The 21978-nt window shown below is 44.6% G+C and overlaps 1 protein-coding gene and 1 long non-coding RNA gene across 15 annotated transcripts in view; one reads left to right on the forward strand and one right to left on the reverse strand.

The window, feature by feature from the left end:
* The window catches only part of DAG1 (dystroglycan 1), a 146919-nt gene extending 130554 nt beyond the window's left edge, over nt 1-16365 (reverse strand). For 5 of the 13 annotated variants that reach the window (XM_053291825.1, XM_053291823.1, XM_053291819.1 and 2 more), the window contains exon 1: nt 15581-15700. The gene's annotated coding sequence lies outside the window, so the exon portion shown is untranslated. The other 8 variants (XM_053291831.1, XM_053291834.1, XM_053291818.1 and 5 more) reach the window with 8 other exon arrangements.
* LOC128343202 (uncharacterized) lies at nt 15184-16538 on the forward strand. 2 transcript variants are annotated; one of them, XR_008315382.1, is made up of 2 exons: nt 15184-15325; nt 16269-16538. It is a non-coding gene; the product is annotated as an uncharacterized LOC128343202 (long non-coding RNA). The 2 variants fall into 2 exon arrangements; XR_008315383.1 differs by lacking the exon at nt 15184-15325 and adding an exon at nt 15769-16061.
* Nucleotides 16539-21978: the final 5440 nt, after the last annotated feature.

Raw genomic sequence — 21978 nt, forward strand, 5'->3', positions numbered from 1 at the left:
GTCTACTTGTGGTCTCCCCAGTACCTGACTGATCTGTTGAAATACTGCCGGGTGCAACGCCCACTCGCCTGGGTCCAAGGAGGTGCGGCTGAGCCAGTCTGCTAAACGGTTCTCTTCGCCCTTTAGATGTTCCGAGGAGATGGACCGCAGATTGTTTTCCGCCCAACGAAACAGACGGTCCATTTCCCTCATCAGTTGTCTGGACCTCGTGCCCCCTTGTCAATTTATGTGTGCCTTTACTGTCACGTTGTCGGTTCGGAGGAGAATGTGTTGGTCCCAGACCACGTGTCGGAAGTTTTGGAGTACCAGCCGGGCTGCTCTGAGTTCGAGCCAATTGATCGGTCGCCTGGTTTCCCATGTGGACCAAGAACCCTGAGTTAGTTGGCCTTGTCAGTGGCCCCCACAACCTGCCAGACTGGCGTCCGTCGTTACTATGACTCGCCGTGGTTCCACCAACTGACGGCCCTGGAGGAGATTCGGGGATAGCCACCATTCTAAGGATTGATGGACGGAGTGGGGTAAAGGAATCAGTGTGGTGAACTGACATGATGTCGTCTTGCCACGGGAGCAGAAGCCACTGAAGAGGGCGTGAGTGCCATCTTGCCCATTGGGAGCATTCCAGGCAGGCTATCATGGAGCCTAGGGCTTGTGCTAGCAGCATGAGGTCCTCTGAGCGTTTGCATAGAAGCGGACGTAGTTGATTGGTGATCTTGTCCCGACGTTCTGCGGGGAGACAGATGGTTCCCCGTGCCATGTCGAATATGGCTCCAAGGTGTACTAGTTGTTGTGAGGGAGTGAGGTGGCTCTTGTCCCGGTTGACCACGAAACTATGGTCCCGGAGGGCTAGAAGCGTGGTTTCCACGTCTTTGAGGGCTTGTGATTTCGAATGCGCTCGAAGAAGGATGTCGCCCAAATACGGATGGACCCCGATGCCCTGGAGGCGTAGGTGGGAAATGAGCGCTACCATTACCTTCGTAAATACCCAGGGTGCTGAGGAGAGGCCGAAAGGCAGGGCCCTGTATTGGAAGTGTTTGCCGTTGTAGGCAAAACGGAGGAACTTCCAAGATTTGGGATTGATAGGGATATGAAGGTAGGCCTCTGATAGGTCGATGGAGGCTAGGAAATCGCCTGGCTGAATGGCTTCCTTTATCATATGCAGGGACTCCATCTGAAATTTTCTTTTCCGCACAAATCTGTTTAATGACTTTAGATCGAGAACCGCCCGCCAGGACCCGTCCTTTTTTGGAAGAGGATGGAATAGATGCCCGTGTGCCTGTGTTCTGGCTGGACTGGCTCAATGGCTCTCATATGTAGTAGATGTTTCACTGCCTGGCACATCAGGTGGTGTTTGCGAGGGTTTGAAGACCTTGGTGTGGGGATGAATCGGTGTGGGGGGGTAGAAGAAATGTCTATGGAGTAGCCTTCTGAGACGACTTGTAGGACCCAAGCGTCGGAGGTGGTGGACATCCAAGTGGTAGAGAAGTCCGCGAGCCTGCCTCCTACGGGAATGGCGTCATTGTCTCCTGTGTGGATTGGACGGGGGGGAGAACTTGTTGAATGAGCCTCTGGAATTGCCCCTGAGGTGGGGACGCCACTGTGTTCTGTAGGAATCTCTGGTCGGCTGAGGTCTGTGTTCTCTGTGTGCGAATGGTTGATGGTAGGGTCTCCTGTATGGACAAAAGGATGAGTGTAAGCCCCGAAAGGACCTGCGGAAGTCTTTACGCGATGATGGCAGCGCCTTCTTTTTATCGCGTGTTTCGACTAGGACTGGATCAAGTACTGGGCCGAATAGGTTCGCCCCTGCGAAGGGGGCAGCTGTCAGGGCCACTTTAGACTTGTAGTCTACATTCCAGGTTTATAACCACAGCGCCCTACGAAGGGCTACACCAGCTACCATTACCCTGGAGGATGACTGTATGCCGTCTAGACTGGCATCCGCCATAAGGGCCGCAGCCTTGGCCATCTTATTGATGCCCTGTCTTAGTTTGGGGATCCCAGGGGGAACATGCTTAGCCAAGTCTTTTGCTCACAAAAGGGACGCCCTTGCAAAAATGGAAGTGGTAGTAGAAATTTTGATGGACATGGCCGAAGCCTCGTGCACCTTTTTCAATAGGCCTTTTGCCCTTCTGTCCTCCTGTGATTTTAATTGCTCTTGACCCTCTGCATGGAGAATGGCCCCTGAGACCAATTGAGCCACAGGCGGGTCCACTTTTGGGACGGCCAATAATTTAGAGATGTCCCCTGGGATCTGGTAATGTTTTTTGGGGGGGTTACCAATAGGCTTGGCTGAGATCGGGCGCTGCCACTCCGCACACATCACCTTGTGGAAGAGTGGTGGAAAGGGAACTGCCGGAGAGGGTGCTTCAGCGTTAGGAAAAACCTGCTGGTCCAAGGCTGAAGATGGTTCTGCTGGATCCATTGGAGTAACATCGTTTATTGTGCGCTTGGCTTTAGCCAGAAGAACCTCGAACTCGGCTGAGGAGAAAAGTCTGGTAGAGTTAGCAATGGGAGGGGGGATCTCCTCCTCAGACAATTCCCCCTCCTCTTTGTCTGGAAGGGAAGGGGAGGGGGGTGGATTCCCCTTCAGATGAGAAGTCAGAGGATTGTGGAAGTATAGGATTAATGGGTAGGGGTGGGGGAGGAGAAGTGGGATGTTGCGGAGGGGCAGGGGCTGGTCGGACTTTGGACCTTTTACGCTTCCCTTCCACATTATCTGAAGATGGAGAGGAAGTGGAAATATCTCTGTGAGTTCGTTTGCGCCTGTAAGGCAGGGGTCTGGGAATAAAAAGACCACGTTCATAGTTAGGAATAGCCCTACGACGTGGGCTAGAATCAGGCGAGGAGGACGAGAGTTTGCCCGTTATGCGCCTGTGTCTCACTTGCCCCACACCAGGATCATTGTCCTGAGGGACAGAAATCTGAATTGGTCCCGTGGGGGCAGAGTGTTTGTCTGTAGGACAGTTAACAGACAATAGTGCCCCTGTATTGGAACTCGGAGCCGCAGGTGGCTCAATGGAGAACTCCCTCCTGGAAAAGTCCCTTAACCACTGGGTAGCCCTAGGGGCAGAGTGGATAAAAATCAATGATTTTTTTAAAAAAATCGGATTTTTTTTATTTAAATAGGATTTTTTTTAAATAAAATGCTTTTTGAGGAAAATATATTACCACCCAAAGGTTATTCCATCATGAAATAAAGATTAGTTTTTTAATTATGTAGAATAAGGCTGTATATGTTTAATTTTTTTGGTAAATAAATTCCATTAATCCATTCACAATGTCATGCTCTTCCAGAGGTTTTTGTAAGATTATTGGGCAGTTCCTCTGCCTACAAGATATTATCACAGATGCTTGGTTTACTTTTGCAGTTCTCAAAACTGAATTTGACTCAGCAGAGATCACATGCCTCTTCTTCACAGCAAAAATGTTATGACATGAACAGAGTTGAGAAAAAGACCTTAATCCTATTGTTCTACAAACCTATGAATACAGAATCAACCCCTTCAGTGCTAAGTTTCAAGAAGTTCAGTGAAATAGAATAGAAACAATGTTTTTCTGATTGTTTGGAGTGGAATAGATCTGCACAAGAAGAAAGTGAAACTAAGTGTGAGGAGGGAGGGGCAAGCAGACAAGCAGTACAAAATGAAAGTGAAACTTTCTGAGCACAATACTGCATAGCCACAGAGAGACAAGTCTTTGGATCTTTTTGTGTGTATGACCTGAGGTTTATCACATTCTTTCCTTGGAGGAAAAAACCTATAATGGCAGCAGGCCATAAAAGAGACCCAGTTTGACAATATTTTAATGAAGTTCCTTTACCTATCGGTAAGGCAGGCATGCGTGCAAAATGCAAACACTGCAACAAAGAAATGCAAGGCCTGGTGGCCCGGATGAGGCAACATCATGAGAAGTGCTGTGATGAAGATGACCAAAGAAACACATTTGAACAGGCAGGATCTTCAGGTTGGTAAACATTTTTATTGAATCATATAATATTTCTAAAGACTGCCTTGAACTGTCATGTTTGAGAAAAATTATATTTCTTATTATTACTGCATGTTACTGTCATTTGGTACAGTTATGAAGAAAAGCAAATATTCCTTTTGGGGCAGTGCTGTGTACAATAAGCAGAAATTGTATAAACAATAAAATAACAGCATTGACTTTTTTTGTTTAGGGGAATTCATGGATTCTGGAAACTATCCACCTTCAAGATCACCATCCTCCTGTTCTACAGTTTCAGAGTTATCCATACAGGATAGTGCTTCATTAGCATCATCATCAGACACCCACAGCCACATATCACTATCACCTAAAAGAAAGAAAAAATCCTTCCCTCCTGGAACCACCATAGATAAGTTTGTGATAAAAACTAGCAGATTAGAAAAAGAGTTAATTGATGAAAAAATTGCCCAGTTTGTTTATGCAACGAACTCTTCTTTCCGTCTGACTAAGAACCCACATTTCATTAATATGGTTCAGTCACTGAGACCAGGATACAGTCCACCCAGCAGAGCAGATGTTGCAGGGAAACTGCTGGATAAAGTGTATGACAGAGAAATGGAGCAATGTGCAACAGCTCTGGAGGGTAGAATTGTTAACCTAAGTATTGATGGGTGGAGTAATGTCCACAATGATCCTATTGTATGTGCTTGTATAACAACAGAAGAAGGGAAAGTCTTCCTTGCACAAACAATTGATACGTCAGGAAATGCACACACAGCAGAATACTTACAAGAAGTGGCAGTAAAAGCTATAATAACATGTGAACAAAAATTCAAATGTCTAGTACGCAGTTTGGTCACAGACAATGCTGCAAATGTATCCAAGATGAGAAGAAATTTAGAAGAGCAGGAAGGGAATACAAAGCTAATAACATATGGTTGCAGTGCTCATTTGCTGTACCTCTTAGCCAAAGACTTAAGTGTTCCAGAAATAAAGACTAATGTTGTTGAAATTGCTAAATACTTCCGTAACAATCACTTTGCTGCAGCAGCTCTGAAAAGGATGGGTGGAACCAAGCTAACGCTCCCACAAGATGTTAGATGGAACTCTGTGGTGGACTGTTTTGAGCAGTATATCAAGAACTGGCCTATTCTGATGACAGTTTGTGAACAAAATCGAGATAAAATAGATGGCACTGTCACGGCCAAAATCCTCAACATTGGGCTTAAGAGAAATGTTGAACATATGCTGAGCATCCTGAAACCCATCTCTGACTCTTTAAACAAAATACAGAAAAATAGCTGTTTTATTGCTGATGCTGTTGAAATTTGGAAGGAACTGAGTGAACACTTAAAAATAGAACTACACATGGACAGAATTAAATTACAAGCATTAAAAAAATGAATGGGACAAGTACTGTCTCCAGCTCATTTTTTGGCAAATATTGTCAATATCCAGTACCAGGGTGAAAACTTAAGTGCTGAGGAAGAGGAGTTAGCTATGACATGGGTATCCAGCAATCATCCATCTGTAATGCCAACTATAATAAACTTCAAAGCTAAGGGGGAACCATTCAAGAAATATATGTTTGCTGAAGATATTTTAAAGAAAGTCACACCAGTGAACTGGTGGAAGTCACTTAAGCACTTGGATTTAGAGACTGTTCAAGTAATGATTTCACTTTTAACAGCAGTAGCTTCTTCTGCAGGCGTTGAAAGAATATTCTCTTCCTTTGGACTCATTCATTCTAAATTGAGAAATCGTTTGGGACCCGATAAAGCAGGAAAGCTTGTTTTTCTTTTCCAGATTATGAACAAAGAAGAAGATGAAGATGACGAGTGAGCTACAGAGGACAGTATTTAAGTTTTTCATGTGTAGGCTGGGCTGACAGTCTAAGTTTCTTAAAATATATATATTTTGTTTAGCCAAATTAGTTAACAAACATGGATGTTTGTTTAAGCAAATAACATATGCTGTAATGTTATTGTTTCAGTTGAATAAATCTATTTAAATTATTATTAAGGTAATGATTATTTTTCTCCTTCCTAAGTACAACAGAAAAGTTGTCCAAATATGAATGATTAACCTATTAAACTGGGGATAAAAAAACTAATATGAAAAGTTGTTATTCTAAAAATCTTCATCTACTTGCATATTAAAGTTATACCAGCAAGAATTAGTCTTTATGTAGAAAACTATGATTTAAATCAAGCCTTACTGACTAGTGATTTAAATCGTGATTTAAATCGTGAATTAAATCAGTTTGATTTAAATCAAATCCACCCTGCCTAGGGGAGAAGGGATCTTTACTCAATGTAGAGGATTGCCGTTCCTGAGGAGTGGGTGATGATGCAGGCAGTGTAGGGGGACAACGCTGGCTAGCCATTTCCCCCACACGCTCTAAGTTCACAGGGGGCTGTGGGGCAGGCGTCGGTACATTGCCCACCGGGCTCCGATCACCTCCCTGCAGTGGGGTGCTTTTGTTGGGCTCCGCTCTGTGTTTGGCACCGTTTTTAGCCGCTTTCACTTTTGATTTGCAGCAAACTGCTTGTATTAAGAAGCGCTCACTTAGGCATTTCCTCCCTTCGCCCCGATGGTTGTCTTTCTTCTTTATCAGGGCTTTGTTTGCAGGCAGTTCAGACTGCTGCGCCCCAGACAATTGCGACGCTAAGGCTGCCGCTTTGATGATTCGGGCGGAATCGGAGGTGCCGGGCTGAGCCGTGGCTGCGGCTGCCTGTGCGCCCGCGCTGGCCGAGGCTGTTGCTTTGGCGGCCCGGGAGGGAGCGGGGATGCCAGGCTGAGCCACGGCGTAGTCTGCCTTGGAGCTCGCGCTGCCCAGGGACTGCGGCAGCTGCGATGCTTCGGAGAGAGACCCCTGTAGGATCTCGTCCGCGTGGGCGGGCTCCATGGGGAGACACCAAACAAAAGAGGGCAAAACAAATCAAAAACCTTTTAGGCGAGTCAATTGAGTCAAATTGAAATAAAGATAGATATTTGGTAGAATGAAAACTTTTTTGGAGCCAAAAATGTGGAGGCTGACCCCCTTCCCGCCCTTGCACACTATAAAGATAGGTAGTGGGAAAGAGAAGACAGAAGATGGATAGAAGAACGGAGCGAAGTGCTCCCTGAATTAAGAGGAGTTAGCTCGAACAATAAAGCCTACAATGGCTGCCAAAGGACAGAAATAGCATAGAAAAAAGATGCCACAAACTTTGGTCAGAAGAGCTCTCTCCCATACGACCTGTCCCAAGTGAGACAGAACTGGAACTGGGCTAGGAGGCAGTAACACCCACAAAGCAATCACGTGGTCCAGTCCTGTCTCGGGCATGCGCAGTATACCCATTATGAGGATCTCCTCCTCAGGGGAAAAAGCTTTTTTGCTTTTTTGAACTTGCTTCCATTCCCCTCCTTAACATGCCTGCTTCGTTTGGGAGCCTTATGAGGCGACAGGAGGAGGATCAGACGAGTGCCACCGCCGGAGCGGAAAAGGCTTTCCCCAGGAGCTGCTGACTCAGAAGAAACAGGAGCTGCTGAATCAGAAGAAACAGGCTGCATCGTTTCCTTAGATTGATCGGGGGCAATAAACTCCTCAGAAAGAGAGCCTCCATGTAGCTCTTTGGCGTGGGCAATCTCCATAGTGGAGCAAACACGCCTAGCAAAGCCCAGACCGGAAAGCAGCAAAACGCTAAATCCGAAAGTAAAAAAACCAATCAGTCAAATTGAGTAACTAAAAAACAGTTTTAGATGTTTGCAAAAACAAGAAACAGTGGTCTATAGGCAGATACCTTCCCGCCTTTGCACACTTAGGCAAAAAGAGCACGAAAGGAAGAAGTTTTAGAAGCCCAAAGCCAAATCCTAGAAGAGCTCAACGCTCAGCGTGCAAGCCTCGAGCAGATAGGACCGGAACTGGAGATGGCGCTCCCTAGCAAGAGGAACTACTGTTGAATAATTTCCAGCCTGTCTCGAGTGATTGATCCCATGCTGATGAGCTCCAGTAGAGGGGAAAAGACTCCAGCCTAATCTTGGAGAAGCCGCTGCCAGTCTGTGTAGACAATATTGAGTTAGATGAGCCAATGGTCTGACTTGGTAGAAGGCAGCTTCCTATGTTCCTAAGTTAGAAATCTTTATCCACAGTTTTCAGACTCCAAATAAAGCAAAACAAGTAGTCCACTCCTTTAAAAAAACAACCTTTGTCAATCTGATAATGATTTAGTACCAAAGCCAACCTCTGAAGGATCAATAAGACCTTATTTGAACAAGTTATGCTAAAAATAATTTCTTCAGCCATTTGTAAGTATGAAAGACACATCTGCTCCAAAGCATCTTGCAACGTAGACAATGACTTTCTTTTTTACAAGACTAAGGCTCAATAGAAATGTGAAGGTAGATCTGTTAGGTAGATCCCACATATTAGTGGTTTACATGTCTGCCTTTGGCAGATGTTTTTCACAATCTTTAGATTACTGTGATCAGAAGAAGGATACTGAACCACAGTGACCATTACTTAAAGCCAACCTGGTAAATTCAATACTCAGGTTACTCAGAAACCTAAATTACTGACAAGACAACATTAATCTAACTAGATTCCAAATATTTTAGGGTTGGCAACTGAATAACATTAACTCCTGATTCTGTTGAGCAATTCAACAGTTATCCAGCTGTTCTTCAGAGAACTTCAAGTAAGGTAAAATTTCTTATATAAGGCAAAATGCAATATAAGAGTAGCCCTGCTGGATCAAGGGCTGCTTAACTACATGCTTACTGACATTCCCCAAGAATCCCAAAAGGTTGCTGAGGCAGTACTTCTACAGAAGCCATTCTCATTCATCCTCACCAAGGCTTCCTCTATAAATATAATACTATCTTTACAATAATGCTCTCCACCAATTTAGTCATAACAAATTAGGCTAGTGGGTCAGTAACTTCCTAGATCCATTCAAAAATATGCTGTGTTCAAGTCTCCAATAGGGAGACTATGTGATAGCCTGAATTTTGTTGTAAAATTGTTGCTCTAACAACAACAACAACATTTCAGTTCTTGGCTTGTTCATTTTTAATTTGTCCTAGAATTTCCATCTTGTCAGCACAGTTTGACCTCGATTTGATTTGGTTCTTCCAACACCCTCCCCCAAAACCCGACATTTGCTTTTAAAGTTAGGATTAACACGAACACCACAGTCCAAAACATCCAGACTGCTTTAGGTCTCCATGATATCATTTATGTATTAAGCAAGAAACCACAAATCTCAACATGCAGAAATAATGTACTACAATACTGTACAAGTACTGCAATAATTCTACCACATTTTGGTTATTACATTGGTTTCCCAACTACATTAAATATTTGTGTTCATTTTAGTCTCTGCTTAAGAAAATTAATGTTCCTGTTTAGGAGCCCAGTTGCATGTCTAATCAGGAGCGAAGACAGGAAGGAACTGGGGAATCACACCGGAGCATGCTGGGAAAAGGGGGAAAGACTTCAGCTACTTGAAAAACACCTGAGATTTCCTCTCTATCGGGAGCAAGGAGTGGAAGTTAACCCTTTGTAAGCCATGACCTCCTACTTCGAGGGAGAATTAATGTTCCTGTTTAGGATCAAATCTTTTGGTCAGCCGGTTTGTCACAGAGTGAAACTTGAACGAAAAACATCCATTAAGAATATTTATATACCACTTTTTTAAAGTACTCAAGGTGGTTTGCATAGCACACAAAAAAAAGGTTCCTAGTCACAAAAGGGCTTAGTCTAAAAAGAAACACAAGGGCAACACCAGGAACAGACACTGGGAACAACCTGATACTGGGTTGAGTTATGGCTGTTATCCCCCTCTAAATACAAGAAAGCCACCACTTTAAAAGGGGCCTCAGATTCAGTAAACCTAGCAACTGTAAGTGGGAGCTTGAATGCAACTAGCAATGATATTTGAAATACACTGAAACCTCCCTACACATTTGGCATAGCACCTCACATGCACTGATATTTAAACTACTTAGCTCAAAGATTTGTTAATCAAGTTTGCATTTTAATAAGGAAACTTGAGCAAGCTAATGCTCCTCTCCTATATTAAGGATTTACTGAAACTAAGTCAGGCTATTTAGAGTCACAAGTGCATCCCAGACTGATTCTGGAGTTTCTATAACAGGAGTGGATGAACTTGGCCCTCCAACCGATGTTGAACTACAACTCCCATCATCTCCAGCTACAATAAATTATGACTGGGAATAAGAGTTGTAGTTCACAGCTGGAGGGCCAAGTTTGCCCACCCCTGTTATATAAAGGACAATGCTACAAGAATCAGAGAATAGGATAAGATGAAAAGGACACAGTGTATTATGGCGTGGATGAAGTAGTTACAGTCTCAACACAAATGACAAATGGGTCACCTCCACTGCTTTGTTCTTTCAAATCACATCCAGCAAGAGTCAAACATTTAGGTCACTTTCAGAAAGTGTTTTGCAGGTGAGTGGCATGCTGACTCAGATCACTAGTCACTTGCAATGCATACAGGGCCTCTGCTGATCATGTCAGTCTAGATGGATTATCACGGTGTTTCCTAAACTTCTGAAATAAAACTGGAGGCACCTTCACCATTATACAGATTTCATTTTGGAGCAAAAGCTACCTACTCTAAAATGAATCCTCCCTGTGTTTTGGCATAAACACTTTTCAGGGTATGCTTCCAAAGCCACAGACAGCCATATAAAAAGGCAGGAAATTCTGTAGTATATCTGTATTAGGCTCAACTGGTTGTTCCAATCACACCCAATGCAGAGACAGGGTAGAATTGTTCATCTCCAGAACAGAGAATCATGCAAAAATACAGCAGGCTGCCTCCTCTGTGCATTGGTTCTTTAAGCTCACAGGAGGCTTTAGTTAGTTCTTTGTGGCACACTAGCAGCTTTAGGTCGCCTAGGATTGCCATTGTAGATTTCTTGCAGCATAGAGTTATCCCTTGCCAATTACTAGGGTTCAGTTCTGGCAAAACTTCACCATTGGCAAATTTGTGGTTGGCGAGGCATTAAAGTCTATGAGAAACAGGGGGTTAGAGGAACCATGACCTTTAAAAGACCTAAAAATAAAGTAATGTATACCAAAAAATGTTTTTCAAAAAATTACAACAGGTCCTGTAATATCACCAAGCGACACCAAGAAGAATGAGCAGATTGAACCTCTGGAAAAAATTTTGAACCCCCCAAAATCACTCAAAGGCATTTTAAATTGGCAATGGACAGCAAGGGTCACCAAGAGGAATGAGCAGATCAAACCTCTGAACACCCCAAAATTGCTGAACACCCACCCTTATTAGGGATGTGTACGGAAACAGGTGGGGGTGGTTCGAAGGCAGTGGGGTGCATCTATAAGGGTGGGGAAGGGTGCACTTACTCCTCCCTCCGCTTTTCCCCTGCCAGCACTCTGTATTTCTAAAGTCCATCAGAGTGGCAGTGTACCTCCCAGGCAGTGTACCTCCCAGGCACACATGGACACTTCACGGGCATGCACACAGTGGGCACATGTGTGCGAAGGGCATGAAGGGTGCATGCCCATGCTCAGTCGCATCAGGTTACTTCCAGTAAAGGCGGCAATAGGGTGGCAGGGAGGTACGCTGCCACATCGATGGACTTTAGAAAAATCAGAACGCTGGCAGGGGGAAGCGGAGGGAAGGGTAAGTGCACCCTCCCCTCTAAGATGCACACGTCACACACACTCCTTCGAACCGGCAGAACCACCCACCGTGCACATCTCTACCCCCAATCACTAAAAAACCCTCACCAACCACAGATACTCAGGTTGCATTTGGCAAGACCTGTCACAATTCCTATTCACATATATTCAAAACCGTGGTAGGCAAGGGATGACTGTACTAACATGCTCCAGCACACAGGTGGAAAATTACTATCATAATCAATGTGTAAGTAATAGCCACCATACCACTGCAGGCGCAGATCTGTGTTAAAGGTACTTTTCCTTCCTTATGTTTGATAGTACAGCAGCCACTGGGAGAGCACCCTCAGTGTGAGAGCATCGAAGACAAGGGTCAATGCGCTGCCTTCCTTGGGGCAGGCAAGTGGTGCAAGTACCCAAGCCCCGCTCCTCATCTCTGATTCTGCACCAGCAGTGCTCTTGGTCCCCTCCAGTTCTAAACAGCTTCACCCATCCATGTAGGCAGCCCAGGCTAGTTCTGCATCAGGAGTGTACAATTACTTGGCATTCCTGTCCAGAACACACTAGCACAGGTAGGTCTCCTGGAATAGCTGTGTCTAGCAGGGCCTCCTGCTGCAGGGAGGGAATGAAGGGGTAGAACCCAGGCGGGCAGGCAAGTAAGTGCTGCAGAGGCAGTGGCCCAAGTGGGCGTGTGTGGAGCACACCAAGCAGAGGATGTGGACCAAGAGCGCGGAGCACCTGGCACTGATGACTGAGGAAGTGTTGCTTGGCAGCCCCTGCCCATAGTCATCTTAGGAGGGGGGTCATAGAATAGCCCATCTTTTCTGCAACTGGAGGATTCAGCTAGGCTCCATGATTGGCTGCTGCAAACCTTCACCCCCATCCCTTGTACACGATTTTCTACATGCTCTTCAGGAAGGATGCTGTGCTCTGAGCCAGCAGCCATTGGAAAAGGAAGATTCCAGGCAGGAATCTGCTCTCCAGAACCCCGCACTTCTCCCCACTGTCCTGAGTCCTGCATCCTGCTAGTCTTTGGTTTTCAGCCTACAGTCAGAAAACAGAAAGGCATCTCATACTCACACTGAATGATACAGGGAAGCCAAGCACCCCATCTTTTCACTATAATCTGCAGTCACATGAGAAATTCACTGCAGCACTGGTAGATCAGCAAGATGAAACAAGCACACTGAGTGGCAACCCCAGAATTGTTACAGCACTAAAAAGCACACAAGCAAGACGACAGATTCCTGCCTCAAGGAACTTACAATCTAAATCAGGGCTGCACAACTTCAGCCCTCCAGCTCTTTGGGGGCTTCAATTCCCATCATCCCCAGCCACAGTGGCCAATAGTCAGGGATTATGAGCATTTGAGTCCAACATCTGCAGGAGGACTGAAGTTGTGTAGCTCTGACCTCAACAGTGACAGTGGGAGAAACAGAGGAACTCAGGGAGAGGCAGGGGCAAAAGGGGCTGAGTATGAGCAAATTATGTAAGTGAACACATACCAAGGCTTAATTCTGGTTAAAAAGAGACACTCATAAATTCTTTAGACATCCAGTACACAAGGAGATTCCATTTAGAATCAAGGTTTTATGCAACAGGCAATTTGTATTTTTAATAGCGCTGACTACAAACTTCACTGTCAAAGCCTGTGTTCAAGAAATATTACATGCACTAGCACCTACATTTTGCCATCTAATCAACAATTCTCAGTTGTCCCAAGAAGATGTTAAGTACCTATCTTTGTTAATTTAGCAGCAGGCAGCTAGTATTGAGCATATGAAGAATAAATGTCTTCAAGGACCCAAACATTTCAAGTTTTTCTGCTGCACCATATTCCTGTCTGGAAATCAGCAAACATCATATTAACTGATGTGAAAGTTGTTTACAATCTAACTTCCTGCTGTGAAGCATTAGTGGAGAGAAATACCAGAAATGAGAAAGCCATGCTGCTCTCAGAGGACCAAACCCTAGTTTTAAAGCTCAAGTGTACTAAAACATAATATACTGAAATTCTATATGTGTATTAGAGATGGGCCCTTTCTGGGTTCTCAGAAAAAGCAGCTTTGTTGGATTCAATTATCTCACAGTATTATTCATATTAGGCAGAAATTAAACAGTTCTTGTTGACAAATAAATATACAGCATATTTTATTGTTATGGTAGTGGCATAGCTATAACTGTAATTAAATCTCTTTTGGGAATCCCTACCTCAGTTTCACTAGAACTGCTCTAGAAGAACTAGAGGTAAGTTACTTAAATAAGGTTTTAAGCAACTTCCCTCTCACAACTATTTGTATTATTCTGCAACCATGTACAATATTTTCATTATTCTTTCCTGAGAGTCAAAATTCATAAGCAGCCTTTAAGCACCAAGCAGATCTAACCTATTTAGAGGATCAGATGTATTACTAACTCCTGCAGCACACACACACACAAAGGGTGCTTCAGTGCATGTTCATGCACTGCCCATCCACAAAGGTGACAAGAATGATTGTGAAATAATCCAAAATGTGTGAAAAAGACATTTGCCTTTTTCAGTGACAATTCTGGATGACAATACCAACCAGAGAAGCTGCTGTTTGAACACGTCCTTACATGCTGCTTCTAAATATACTGAGCATTTTTATAAGTTGTACTGAATGTCTTTACTAAGATTAAGCTTTTGGAATGCAGTGCTCATTTTGCTTGTGCTGGAACAGCCAGCAATTACTGGTTATCATGATTGTGTTACCTACAACAAAAATAATAGTTCCAGGGCAGCACTATACAAGTCAATAGAACCTCAGGTGAATAAATTGATTTTTAACAAACTAGCATTTAACCTGTTCAGTGTCAATGACTCCTGCAGGCCTAGCTCTCCAAGGCAGCCACAAAACCACCCCAGAATGTAAACATGTGTCTACAGGGCAGCAATATCTCTTACCTAGCAGCTGTAAAGTTTCTAGTACTTCCACCTACAGACATTAACTACAGCTGCATGCTAAACAACAAAACTCAATATCTGGGGAGAATTAAGGCTCTGCCTTAGAAGGCTATAAGAATGGATATAATGCAACACACGGAACAGCCCAAATGCAAGGGATCAGTATTATTAAAGTTACCATAGACTCTAAGAATGAGGTCAACTACCACCTTCTTCTGAACCAGGGAACTGTGGATGTGGGGCCTTGGAAACTGCATGGTTGTTCCACACTTATGACAGAGAAGAGTATAACCACAACCACTAGAACAGTAAATATCCAAGAGCATCTGCCTCAGAGAGAGGCTTCTTGGTCTTCCCAAGCCAGCAAATACCACACACAGAGTCCTCAACTCGGCAGGTAACTGCGGAGTTTTATTGGGGGGACTGCAACACTCCCGAAGCAGTGTTGGGAGACAAGGCAAGACAGAGGATTCTTCCACATGCTGCTGGTGGCCTAGTTCCCCACCCACCATAAGCCTTTCACGGCGGCCGCCCTGGGACCACTAGTCCCGACCTCCCAGCACTCCACGGCCCCTTCAGCTGCAGCCTCGTTCCGCCGACCCTGCCCGTGCACTTCCAAGGCGCGCGCGCACACACACCCCAGTGCCCCAAGCGCCAGATCCCCAACTGCACCTGCCGAGTCTCTCTCACGCGTCCACCTGCATTCCAGCCCTTCTCCAAGACCCTCAGACCCGCCACCTGCCTTCCCGCCACCGCACACCCCTTGAGAAAGGGACGGGCGCTGGCACAGGCCCAAGGTGAGATGCCCCCGCACGGTGACGACCGAGGGCGGGAGCCCGCGGGGAGAGCAGACAAGGGGTGGAGGGAGGTTAGCAGGGGAGCCGTCGGTGTGGGAGAGGGACACTTCCGCAGGCGCCAAAGGGTCCAGCTCCGGCTCCACCCCGACCCCCGGGGAGGCCTTGGCTGCATGAACCCCCTATCTGGGAGGCCCCCGCGCCGGGCCCCAACGATTACCGCGGCCGCCACCAAGCTTCTCCAGCTTCCGGGCTTACCTACTGCGGCGCTCTGGGGCCCGCCCGCCCGGCCCTGCGAAGTCCGGCCCGTGAGGAGGCCGCTCCCTCCCGGGACTCGCCGCCGGCACAGTGACCGACAGACCAAGCGACCGAGCAAGCGCGACGGCGCGCGACACGTACCTGGGGGAGGGGCGGCGCACAGGAGCCTAGCAACCACCGGCACGAGCGCACCACAGCCAATCACAAGGCCTCCCAGAGCCGAGCCGCAGCACAGCGCAGCTCGGCAGCCTCTGCCCGTTTGACTCGCAGCAGCCCGATCCAACCCGCCGGGCTCCGCCTCACACGCGCCGACTCCCCCTACCCAACCGCAGGACACGCCCTCTCAAAAAGCAAAGCCACGCCTCTCTTCGGCTACGTTCCGCAGGGTACACCCACAGGCCGAGGCTTTTCAAGGCCCCCCCCCCCATCCAAGGAAACGAAATCACGCCCATCATCATACTTCTTATTGGGCAGAAGAGAGGTCTGCACCGCGCTTCCCCATTGGTCCATCCTGAAATTCTTGCGGGTGGGGAAGGCTCAGGCAGTGTACTTTGCCCCACCTGCAAACCCCGCCCAACGCTTCTCCTTTCTTCTTAGGGGTATAGATAAAATGAGAGAGCAGAGTGCGATTCTCCATCCCCAAAACGCTCCATTTACCATCCGGTTCTTTTTTCTTTCTTTTCTTCAGAATTGGTGGTGCTGGGAATCAAATCCATTTGGAAGCCACGATAAGCCTTTAGCTCTACAAGTGTATTGGCTGTGATTATTCGATGGCAAGGAGTATGCACTCTGCATATGATCAGAAATACTTTTATCTGTAACAACAACAAAACACCATAATTGTAATGTATATAGAATATTTTTCTCTGCTTTTTCACAGACTCAAAGCAGCTTACAATAAATAATGCAGATAAAATGTTTCTACAATAAATGAAGCCTCTTGAAATTCTGCATTTTCCCTTGATGTTCAGTGTATCTTCTTCATGCGCCGGGTTCAGTTGTGCCTGTTTAAGTGGTTTCAGAAAGGCTTCTGCAGGAAATTATGTAGAAAGCTACCTATGGGCTAAGATGAAGAATGATCTGCAGGCTCGTGAAAGGTGGGGCTGGGGAAGCACACAGAGTTTGAGCAGCTGTTTAAGCTCTAAGAGTAGGTAGGTAACAGCACCTCCCTTTTTTCATTCATTGGAACCTAGCAGTTATCAAAGTACTATATAGGTTTTGAGGCTGTTGAAAAATAATCACTTGACTTAGAATATACTGAATACATTTCTTGAAATAAAGGCATACAAAGTTACATACAAAAAGTTTTATGTAAATTAGATTCAGCAGAGCCACAATCTTAGACTAAGATTGTGACTGCTGAATCTATTTTTACATGCAACCTTTTTTGTATGTAACGTTAGTTCTGGACTTGACTTGTTCACCTTTTTTTTCTTTAAAGAAAAACATTTCAGACTGGGGGGGAACCCAAAATAATGCCCCCAAAACCTCCCAAAATGCATTGCTTGTCTTTCCTCTTGTATAGCATTACAAATATAACTCTCATTTACAGCTCTTTTATGCCTTCAGGCAATAATAATTAATGCCAGTCAAGATGATTTTATGGAAAATAGACCTTATTGAACAAACCTGGTGCATTTTTAAAAGGATTTATGAAGAAGATGGACAAAATGGAGTGCTGTTCAGAAGAGTTCCTCAAAATGTTACAATGCAAGGCTATAAATATATAATCTTTAAGCCAGTTGTAAGATTATATACCACAACAACAGTTACAGAGTGCAATATACCCTGAGAAGATGTAATTCAGATTGAATTTGAAGAACAGGTTAGGTAAGGAGGTCTGCAATCCTATGCACATTTATTTGGGAAAGAGCCCTTTTTAACTTAGTAGCATTTCCTCTTGAGTAAATACATACATGACCCCTGCTAACTTGGCAAAGAGGCACCTTTTAATGTGGTGATTCTCTTTATTTAGCAGGGGGAGAGTAACTGGCCCTATTCACCCCCAGCACAGTACCCCCAGTGACTGTTGCTGGTGTCTGTCTTATGTTTCTTTTTAGATTGTGAGCCTTTTGGGGACAGGGATCCATTTTGTTTATCTTATTTATTTGTTATTTCTCTGTGTGAACCGGCCTGAGCCATTTTTGGAAGGGCAGTATAGAAATCAAATAAATAAATAAATACATGAAATGAGTTGCCAGTGACACAGCTAAGGAGATCAATGTGCCCTTTGATTCCCCTGCTGATGTATTGTTTTTTTGTTTATATAGAATATATCTCTGTAATAACTAAGCTTGCTGTCTCCTTGTAATATTGTAATTATTATTTACTAAGAATATTTATATACTGCTTTTCAACAAAAGTTCATAAAGCAATAATATATTTCTAGAAGCAATCCTATGCGCTCACACACAAAATTACATTATCCATTCATTGTTGCTTCCCACCTCCTTTATCAATGTTAATTTTACTGTTTTGCTTTATCACTTTGTTACTACTCCTGATTACCTCCATCCCTTCTGGTATAGGGAGGTCGTCATCTAAACACTGGGTTATCAGCCACTGCATGCTCTGAGACAGGGCCAATCACATTTGAGCAGGCTAGTTCACTTAGCTAGGTAGCTGCCAGTCAAGCCCCAGTTCCAGTCTATGATTTTTTATATTTTATATTTATTTTTTTATTACATTTTTATATCCCGCTCTTCTTCCAAAGAGCCCAGAGCGGTGTACTACATATTTAAGTTTCTCCTGACAACAATCCTGTGAAGTAGGTTAAGCTGAGAGAGAAGTGACTGGCCCAGAGTCACCCAGCAAGTATCATGGCTGAATGGGATTTGAACTCAGGTCTCCTCAGTCCTAGTCCAGCACTCTAACCACTACACCACGCTGGCTTTCTTGCTGTTGATATTCTTCTGTGGACTTAAAGCAAAAAATAAATAATTTCCCGTTATTGATAGTGTTTTGAATGTATTAGCAACCATGCTGATATATGATGTATGGCACTTAAAGAACCTGTAGAAGCACTGGTGGTAATATATTGTTAGTTTATAGAGTTCACTTCAGGCAGCTCCATTTCAGAAAGGTTGTTGAAAGCTGCCTTGAGCATGTGATACTTGGAAAAAGCTGATCAGGTGACAAACGTTAAAAGCAAATAATTGAGTTCTCAGAAGTCTACTGTCAGACATTTCATATACATTCTCCAGAGTTGCCAGCTGATCAAAAAAAGGCTGGCTTGCTCATATGCCTTTAATAGCAGCTTAATCTACAGGAATTAGGGCAGATGAGCATTTTAACTAAATGGGCATTCAACATTGTCACCTAAATGCCTACAGATCAAGCTGCTATTAAAAGTGCAGGAGCAGGGGCCCATAAAGAAGCTGACAACCGTCATTTTCTCTAACAGAAATTTAGAAGGGTTTTCCAAATTTCTTCACATTTTCTGGAAAAGAAAGTTATAGCTGTGGAATAATAGGTATTCTAGGAAAAGTCTGGAAATTTGTAAATATTATGAATGTATTACAGTAGTCAATTATATTGTGCTGCTACAATGCAACTCATCCATGGCTGCTTTTTTTACATACCTATCTATAGCTAATTTTTATATTTGAAAGTTATCTTGCATGTTAGCCTTTTTTCAACTTAGTTGCGGGGGGGACTTAGAAGGATTTTATGATTACCTATAAACACAAATGTAACACATTTCATTGGAGCGTTTTTAGAATCAAATCACTAGTCAGGCAAACTCATGTCTCCTGTCCAAGATCCTTTTACATTCCCATCAGTGTTCCCTCTAAAGCATGTGTGTGCGCGCACGCTCACACATTTTTAAATGTCCGCTCAGTTAATTTTAAATCCCACTCAGGCTGAATCAGGAAGTCCCCACTCTGAATGCATGTGTGCACAAACTGCCTTGATACTGCCGCACAGAACAAAATTCATTCCACACACAGATGAAAAAGAATTAGAGAGAATGATTCCCACCTTTTGAACATATACTGTAGACGCTTTGCCCCCATACAGTTATGCCATGTTCTCGGGCTGCACCTGTATGCCTAGTGTATCTTTTCTCCCCACTCTTAACAACTATTAATCCTTGGGTTGACAAGCAGGAATTCAGTAGATGAAGTTTTTCACAGCATGGAGGTGAGGGTTGGATTCCTAATTAATCCTGAGCTCTTACTTCTTCAGACTTGGAACACTGTCGCCTGAAATGAGGATGGTATAGCTAAGTCACCTTAGCTCAGGGGTTCTCGAACTGGGGTCCCCAGATGATTGACTACAGCTCCCATCGTCCTCCAGCCTTGACCTTTTGGGCTGGGAATGATGGGAGTTGCAGTCCAATAACATCTGGGGACCCCAGTTTCAGCACCCCTGCCTTAGCTATACTCTCCTCATTTGTTTTGCTGGAGTGCAACTTGCCATAGATAACATGCTACATGTCCTTGACTATGCCAGCTAAGCTGACTGAAGGTTAGGGCAGCCATTATCTGGGAAACAGCTGTCTTGCAGCTGTGTCCAGATATAAAGTAGCACTGTGATGAGGGCAGTGCAAACTGACACTGACTTGGCTATAAGGAATATTGGGAATGCCAAAGCTGTGTAATAGAGGCCTCTTTGTTGCAGCTTCTGTTCGGAAGGTGTGGTAAGAAGGCCAAAAGCATTCAAGTGCTGTGTGTACTTTCCTTTGAAGTCTGTTTATCCTTAAATATGTTGCTACGATTGTGGTTGCTAGCTGTTTACCCTTTGGATATGAAGACGCTTTCATGCTAACTATTTTCAAATAGCTCCCAGAATGTAGCTAGCTAAGATCAATTATGATACAAGAGTATTTATTTTTCAAATATAAAATGGGACAGGTAAGGAGGTGACCATAAGGAGGTTAACTTTTTTTATTTAATGAAAAGTCCTTTTTCTTTTCCTCCAATTGACATATCCTTTAAAATGGCAGAGACGTCCCCTGTCTTAGTTGCTATTGGCTGGACTGCTCTGATGCCATATATGAACTGGACAGGAAGAAGGGTGTAGAGTTCCAGTCTCAGCAAGCAGAAGAGGGGCCAGTTGTGGAATTCTGTTTCTGTGTCTTGAAGCAAAAGTCCCACCTCTGGGCAAGGATATGGCAGTCCTGAATGTGAGGTTATGCCCTGAGTGGGCACAGCAGCACTCTTGCCTCTTTCTGTACCAGTTCATTCAGGCATCTCCATTGACTTAGTAATGGATGGAAGCACTTAAGCACTGGAAGTGCTTAATGGAAATAGTGGGGTCAGATAGTGTTGCTGCCAGGGTTATAAATGGCAAATGGGGGAGAACAAAAATTGGGGGATCCTGGAGCACCAAAACTGAGATGGCCTTAAGAAGAAAGGGAAAGCTGAATGGGAATGAGTGTTGGCAGGAGCCCCTGCTGCAAGGAATGTGGGTAGAAGGTCATTATGCCCTTACTGGAGCGCTAGCATCTATGTGCGCGCTCGAGAGTATGTTTATGTCTGTGGGTGCAGTATGAGGATCTCAAGCACATTTTTGAAATGTCCAGTAGTCAATGCTGCCATTGTCCTGCTGTGCATGCAGCCACAGGCCCGGCTCTTGCTGCCCCAGGCCCACGGTCTAAGGAATGTGGTGAGCTTCATTATGCCCTTTCCCATTGCTGACTCTTGGATTCTCCAGGCATTAAACTCACCGTTGTCAGGCTAAACCCACTGCAGCAGGATTGGGGAACCCTGGTGAATATTGTTAGGAATAAAGGAACCCCCACTTGATCATTCCAGAGAGTGATGACTGAGGCTGGAGCACCTGGGTCTCCGTAGTGGGATAGGGTTTCTCATGCCAGCACGGAAAGGAATGGCACTGCCTCTAGCCTTATTCACATATTATGTTCAGTGCACATAATGCTGTGTACAGTGTACACATGTACAGATCTGTATGCACAACAGTTATTCACACGTTCGCTGCACATTATAGTAGTAGACTTCTGATCTGTACCCAGCATTTAAGCAGGCCTCTACCCAGCATCGCCTTTAAAATGTATGCATGTACAGTCACTTACACAACATCATGTACATGTGTACTAACACTTGTAGGCACATTCAGTCCTATGCCTGAATAGGGCTTCTGTCAGCATTTGTTGCAGGCACGATAACAAGGGAGAGGAGCTGGCCCCTGAGAACCTAACTCTGCTCTGAATGTGAATGTGTTTGTGTCTTTTTCTGATAGGCCTCCAATGTTTTTAGCAGTAGTGCAACAATTCCAAATTTTACTTGTTCCCATAGTGGAGTAATGGGAAATACTTCACATGCACAATTTCCAGGTTCCTTCAGTCATGCTGTTGTTAAAGGCAGAGGAACCTTGCCGGGGGGAAAAGCGGGCAACCCAAATAATGAGTTAGGAGGGGCTTCTATTTGCCTGCA

Source organism: Hemicordylus capensis, chromosome 2, assembly GCF_027244095.1.
Source record: "Hemicordylus capensis ecotype Gifberg chromosome 2, rHemCap1.1.pri, whole genome shotgun sequence".
Classification (NCBI taxonomy): Eukaryota; Metazoa; Chordata; class Lepidosauria; order Squamata; family Cordylidae; genus Hemicordylus; species Hemicordylus capensis.